Source organism: Saccostrea echinata, unplaced genomic scaffold (genome assembly GCF_033153115.1).
Source record: "Saccostrea echinata isolate AGI-Se365-2 ecotype Australia unplaced genomic scaffold, CSIRO_AGI_Sech_v1 ptg000047l, whole genome shotgun sequence".
In the NCBI taxonomy this organism is placed as follows: Eukaryota; Metazoa; Mollusca; class Bivalvia; order Ostreida; family Ostreidae; genus Saccostrea; species Saccostrea echinata.
This window is the reverse complement of record NW_026889796.1, coordinates 14150195-14157844: the sequence shown is the minus strand read 5'-3', so window position 1 is coordinate 14157844 and position 7650 is coordinate 14150195. Positions and strand designations below refer to the sequence as shown.

At 32.0% G+C, this 7650-nt stretch overlaps 1 protein-coding gene across 1 annotated transcript in view; it reads left to right on the top strand.

Annotated features, from left to right (window-relative positions):
- The first annotated feature begins 3255 nt into the window (after positions 1-3255).
- The window catches only part of LOC133202730 (uncharacterized), a 42825-nt gene continuing 38430 nt past the window's right edge, over positions 3256-7650 (top strand). The window contains exon 1 of the mRNA XM_061338603.1: positions 3256-3337. The gene's annotated coding sequence lies outside the window, so the exon portion shown is untranslated. The remainder of the gene's footprint in view (positions 3338-7650) is intronic.

The window sequence follows — 7650 nt, the reverse complement described above, 5'->3', positions numbered from 1 at the left end:
GAATTGAAACCAAGAAGAATATTTTTTATGCTTCGGCCCTAGGACCACAAACTGAGGATTGCTGTTTCGTCCTCCTTCATTTATTTCATTACGTCTGCTTGTTAGAGAGCTTTAACAAACATTTCTTGTCAGATGCCTTTCAATTTTGTGCCAAAAATCTTAAAAATGGAATGTTGTATATATATACAATAGAACTGAGATTTTGGGTTGTGTTTATTGAAATAATTATGAAGGCATTTATAACTCTTTTCTGAATACTACAGTTTTTTCTTATAAGGTGTGTTTAGTGATACTGCATTTCAATAATTTAAATAACATTCTCAAAATTTTAATGTTTGTCATAAAAAATTCTAATTTTTTTCTCTACTGTATTATTTCATATCTACGAGTATTACAATAATCCTGCGAAGAAGAGGGATTATTGAGCACTGATTTACCTTTGTCTACATTTACATGTTCATTTCTTCAAAAAGATTAACCTTTTCTTCTTAATATTGGATTCCTAACTTCATCTGATTCAGTAATATTTTCCGATATCTCTCCGTTCTTTTTTTTTTTTTTGGGGGGGGGGGGGAGGGGGGTTATGGTGTTATTGATTTGTATGTCTTATGAAGTTTTATCCTGAATTTTTTTTGTATACGTGTGTTCCTTGTTTATTTTCTGCGTCTCAAGATCTCGCATGCATCCCATTTACTGTTAATCGGCACAAAAAAATTTCCTGAGTACCTCCTACTCAGGAAGATAAATGATTTCCTTTGAAGCTAATGGTATAAAATACAAAATATAAAAACAAAACCATTACAGTGATTGTTTGTTCTATGCACATTTGTTAAGTACACTGTACTAAGCACTTTCTATATAAGACCTGAGAAAAAGTTAAGCTTTTTTGTAACAATTATGTTCACAAGCAGATTTTCAGTTTTTCTTTCTTATAAATCCATATTTACAAAGTAATTTGTCCAGTTTGTAGATTTTTAATAAACTGTGCCTGAAATCCTAATCAAATCAAGCAAACAAACAAACTGTCAAAATTTGATATCTATCTTTGGAATTTGTGTGAATTAATTTCGATATATAGACGACGTATTATCAATAAAGAATAGTAATTTAATTCATATGTCGACTCGATATATTTACGTGAACTCCAAATAAAAGACAACAAAGAGTCTGGCGCATATATTTCATACTTAGATGTTTTACTAATTAAAGACGTTTATAACCAGCTTACAATTAAACTGTACAACAAACTGCATTAGTTAGGTTTTCTTAATCAACTTCTCCCATTTATGTAGTGACATTCCACTTACACCTGCACATGGTTTTTATCTCTTACAAAGAGCATGAATATAAATTTTTTAAGCAAGACATGCCATAAACAAATAAGTTTATGTTACAGGGCTTTTCACATTCTCCTTTAAAGTCAACATTTCGCAAGTTCTATAGTCTTCTTGGCAAATATGATACGAGCCCCCCCCCCCCCCCCCCGAAAAAAAAGAAAAAAAACGGAAATATTTTCTAAAGGTTTTGTTTTACTTATATCAGATGGTTAACATTGGTATGCATCATTATCAACATTTTTTTTAATACAACATATAAACTACAATAAAATATCTCTATAAATAACATTTTCCTCTCAGTCGTATTAATCTTACATGATTGTTGTCGTCGATACATCGACAATGATGTCGTTTCTGAATAATCACTGAATTAGCTAAAAAAAAAAAAATAGTGCACCATTTCTTTCGAATATAAAAAAATGATTTACGCAAGACTTCGACTCTGCATTTGGTTTTCAGTTAGTAAGCAAAGTACCTATTCTTGAAATATTAGAGGCTTCGAAAGATCGCGAAAATTGAATCTTTGAACAGACTACTTCCCAAATTTGATCATGAACTTCAACTGTGACGGCAAACTCTTGACTTTTCATTTGGTGGTCATATCATTGGTCTTTCAAGCGCCTCTACCAGCTGATAAATAGTCTAGTCGTACTTATTCCTCTTATGCCAGGTTTAAAACGATGTCCAAGACATGTGTTTGTGTCGTTCCATCGTTTCCATCTCATTTCCTGTATGAATAGGAGGCGTATCTCGCTCAATCCAGCACTGAACTAGTTAAAATTAATGCAAAGCGTCAAACCGGCCGTAAAAATATAAACATTGTAAAGTATTTCCACCAATAAATAAAAAAATAAATAAATAAAAATAAAAAACAAGTAAATTTTTAAACATGAAGCTTTAATTGTAATTTCTTTAGCATATAGAAATTGCAACATAGACAGACACAGTCCTACATTCATTTTCGTCGAATTTGTTAATTAAAAAAATGCTTAAAGTATGGGTAAGAATGGAGATAAAAGATAGAAATGTAAATAAATTTTATCATCAATCTGAAGAAGACGAATGAAATATATATCCAATATTTCAGTGATTTCTGATATTGTCAGTTGTCTTTATCGGTAGGAAAGGTTGTATAAAGTGTTGAACATTTTTTGTGTTTGGTTATTTCATAGTAATACTGTTGAATTTAAGCAAGATTTTAGTACAGATAAGGAAATTTTATAAGAATGTGCACAACATGTATGCATTTATCAAAATTTTTACCTGTTTATTCATCCATTTTATTTAGTTTTATAGTACTGATGATTGAATATATAATAAAAACATGTACTAATTTGGTGAAAGTATATGTTGTTGTCATATAAAAACAAGTGTAGTATAAAAACTTACAGAGAAGTGGCAACTTTTATTTTTTCAAGTTTTTTGTTACTTTCTTGACAGAAAAAGTAGGTACTAAATTACTTTATTTTTGTTGTTTGTTTGTTTTACGATCCTTTGATATTTTTTATCATTCCCCAATCACCAATCACCGGTGGAATGTTTTCAAAGGACATGTAAAGCAACCCGGAGAAATTCGGAAAATTTATGTCAAATGTAAGCACTTGGAATGATTCCAATTATCAAAGTATATTTATATATATTAATAATTCTTCAAATACTCAACTTTCCGACAACCACGATGCATTTCTTTACTGTAAGTTTTCGAATTAAATTTTACATGCATTATTTTTTGTATATCAATTTATCAGAATGTATCAGGATTTAGAGCGGCGTATACTACTCCCAACCATGTTATATGATAACATTTTAAACTCATGTCCTAAAATTTTATTCTCCGTGTAAAAAATGTTTTGATTTTTTAATTATAACTATTTAGAAAAGTACTGCAAAAACTAATCAACTATATTTCCAGATTTTCCTACCCACGTGTGCCTTACTTGTTGATGTTTCATGCATTAGTTGGCTAATAAAAGGAGACGATAGAGGATGTTCAAGGCGAGGTTGGTGTTCAATTTAATTAGCATTAATAAGCATTTAGCAAAAATTAGCAAATTCTATTGTATTTATCAAGACAGGTTTGTAAAATTTAAAGATTTTAAGAGGTGTGAGTTCTTAAAGAACGATAAAGAGAGATAATTTCAATTCGCCTCCAGAAGCTGTTGCTTGAAATTCCTTTTATGAACTGCCATAAGTCAATGCTTTAATAAGAATACCAGCATCATTATCATTTGATATACCTTGCGATTGAAACTGTCTTCAGAGTGGATCGAATCAGTTTCGAGAGCTTAAGGAAATACACGCTATATAAAAGCCGATTTTTTTTTATTACGGTCACCGTATTAATATAGATGATTTTACTTTTGTGCCTTTAATGCCTGAAGAGTTCATATAATATTTTATTACTAAGCAAAACGACGAACTATTGGCGGATGAACCGAGGTCCTAGTTGAGCCTACCTTTTATCCTCCTGCATCGTGTAGACTGACAATTGGAGTAAAGACTTTGAAACACGTATTAATACATGTAAAATGATAAATAATTAATTTTAATAAATTTAATTTAATTATTTATTTTAGGGTTGGGAATAATATTTTTTATGCATTTTTCTGCATGAACTATCATATAAGTAGTTAATAAATAGCTTACTACAGTTAGATTTATTTACATCTTTAATGAAGCTACAAAACAGGCGACACATGTGCGTTCCTTGGAACACTCTAATTTTCCAAAGGGTCATATTCCGCGAAATCATAATTTATGTTCAATCCACAGTAGAAAAATTACCCAGATTTCTAAGATTGCCGCTAGAGCCTTGAATGTGTGTTAAGCACGCTGGGTGAAATTTCCGCTGAATATTATTGACTGCGTACATAGCGGAAATTAATACCACGCGTAAAAAGTACTTCTATATATATATATATATATATATATATATATATATATATATATATATATATATATATATATATATATATATTTAATCTAGCTAGGAAGAGGATTATAGTACACTGATCTGCCTGTGTTGACATTTATAATTACATGTCCAATTTCTCAGAAAAATTAACTCTTTTTTTCTTAATAAGTATTAAGAAAAAAAGAGATAATTTTTTGTGTTTTTTTTTTTGGTTCCTACTTTTATCCGATACAGTCACATTTTCAGATTTCGCATCTTTCGTTGTGGTTTTTGGTGATTTTTTTGTCTTTAAGAAGTTTTACCTTGGAAAATTTTGTATACATGTTTCCCTTTTTTATCTTCCTCCTCTGAAGATTTTACATGCATCCCCTTTACTGTTAATGGGCACAAAAGTTTAGTTTCCTTATTACCTACTACTCAGGGAGATAAATGATTTCCTTTGAAGCTCCTATTATACAATATAAAATATTAGAAACAAAACCATTTCAATGAGTGTTTATGTTCTTTGGGCATTTGTTAAGTACACTGTACTAAGCACTCCCCATATAAGACTCGAGAATAAGTTACGCCTATTTGTAAAAATTATGTTTATTCATGAGCAGAATTACAAACAATTTTCTTTTTCATTAGTCCATATTTACAAAGTAAGTTGTCCAATTTGTAGATTTTTAGAAACTATTGAAATCCTAAATAAATAAAGCAAACATACAAACCTATCATATTTTGATATCTATCTTCGATATTTGCTTGAATTATTTCGATACATAGACGACGTTTAATCGATTAAATAAATTTTCATTCATTTGTTGACGCGATATATCCAAGTAAACTCCAAATAAAAGACACAAAAGGGTCTGGTAATTAGATACTTTGGAATTGATCTGCTCCACAACCTCATCTGGAAAATGTGGGTCAGATCCAGCATCCGAAGCAAGTTTGGTAGTGTCCATCCCTAGGTGCATCATCAATTAAGTTTGGTCCAGGGAGGGCATATAGTTACTTGGAAATGGACCTGCTCCAAAAACTCTAACCTGGTCACTCATCTAGAAAATGTAGGTCAGATCCTGCATCCGAAGCAAGTTTGGTAGTGCACACCCCTAGATGCATCATCCATGTATGTTTGGTGGAGGTAGGGCATATAGATACTTGGGAATGGACCTGCCCCAAAAATTTTAACCCGGTTTCTCATCTGAAAAATGTAGGTCAGATCCAGCATCCGAAACAAGTCTGTTAGGGTCCATTCCTAGATACATCATCCATGTAATTTTGGTCCAGGTACGGTTACACTTACTTGGACACTCATCTGGAAAATGTGGGTCAGATCCAGCATCCGAACCAAGTGTGGTAGTGTCCATTCCTAGATGCATCATCCGTGTAAGTTTGGTCCAGGTAGGGCAAATAGTTACTTGGGAATAGTCCTGCTCCAAAAACTCATCTGGAAAATGTGGGTCATATCCAGCATTCGAAGAGGTGAAGACTTTGTCGAGGTGAGCTAAAAAAAACATCCATGGATGGTATAAGAGTGCGGTAGAATCTGACAATCAAAGAAAATATGGTTCCACCACCCTCAAGTGAATAATTAAGTTGAAATTATTGGGAATAACTATTTATCATTTTATTAATATGTGTTTCCAACATTCCTTTGTAATAGATTTCAATCTGTCTTTAATGCCATTATGGAATACTAATCCCGATGTATTTTCATATTTAGTTATAAGTATGTGTTTTATTGAATATCATAAAGTTTCAAAGGCTCATAAACATGTATAAATGCAAATTCACAAAACCATGCCTCTCAAAATTCAAAAATCATAAGTTAAATTAAACTGCCCGGGGTATTTTTTGCAAAGTAGGTCAAAGGTCAAGTGGACTGTAATGCTAGTATCTTTTCATATTATTTATGACATAGAGTGCACTTGCTAAATAGCATAATATTACCTCTTAAATGTCAAAAATATGCTGTATATCGGCACTATGAATTATTTTCAAAAGTAGGTCAAATGTCAAGATCAAGATCAAAGGTTACGAGATCGGTAACCATGGTAATTTACAAACGCCATAGTGCTATGCACTATATGTGCGAAATATCAAATACATACCTCTTACAGTTCTCGAGATATAAGGTGTTACAAGCGAACAGACAGACAGACGCCGGGTAAAGTGGTCCTCTGCAGGCGACACAAAAAACATATTTTGTATAAAGTACTCTGGTATTCAAAATGTAAAGTAATGAAATATTTCGACCCCCCCCCCCCCCCCCCCCCAAATGGACGGAAGTATTTATTTCAGATCATGATTTTATGTTCTATAGATATTAATTTCTTAGTCAGGCAGGCTTTTGGAAAAGGTATTACTGATATCAGGTATAAAATGATGTCCTAGACACGTGTTTGTGTCATTCCATCGTTTCCATCTCTTTTCCTGCATGAACAGGAGTCATGTCCAGCTCAATTCAGTACAGCACTGAACAAGTTAATAAGGAAAAAATAAACATTTTCAAGTATTTTTGCCAAAAAATAAATAATTAAATCGATAAACTTATTAAAAAAAAACGTGAACTTTTAAAAATTAAAGGATGTATTCATAATATCAAAAGAATTAACCTAACGGAGAGAACAAATTCCCGGAAAAAAATACATTTAAAGATCCTTGTTTATTACTTGTTTTCTACCGTATATATGTCTAATTTTTTTCAAATTTGTATTTTGCACTTAAAATTTATTATTTACAACTTTAGAATAAACCTCCAAAGTTGGCAAAAACAACATTTTGTCCGTTAAAGCGTCGAATTTTGCATGAATTTTGTCCTAGAAGTCCTTCAGGGCAGGTCTGCCCCTAAATAAATTTGTGATATTTCGATAGGTTGGGATGTAAGGAATAATTTAAGGTAGGATTTTTTTTAGGGGCACCCCTGCCCTAGGGTCGAAATTCACAAAAAACCCAACAAAAAAATAAGGAAACCTGATTTTGACAATCTGCGTCACATTTATACAATGTCTTACGAAAGTCAGAATGACTCAATTGATATAAGTGTTGACTATTCACACCGTAGGTACTTTTTTTAAGTCCAGGTTTCGAATCCACCTGGTGCCACATTTTTAATGTTTTAAATTCTCGCCTTTTCAAAGACTATTTGAATTTTTTTAACAGGCTTGTGTATTTTCCTTCAATTATCTATCCTTTATGCATGTCCATTCTTGATATAAGAAACACTAGGGAGAGAGCAAATCGTAACATTTCAATGTACCTAAAACACAGTCAAGCGGAACTGCACCTCAGTATAGCACATTTCCTTTGAGGACAAAAATAAATCACTCTTTGTTACTCGATATGACCTACTCGATACAGGTATTCTCGGCTGCAATGAGCTGCGATGGATTTTGATTGTATTCATTAATT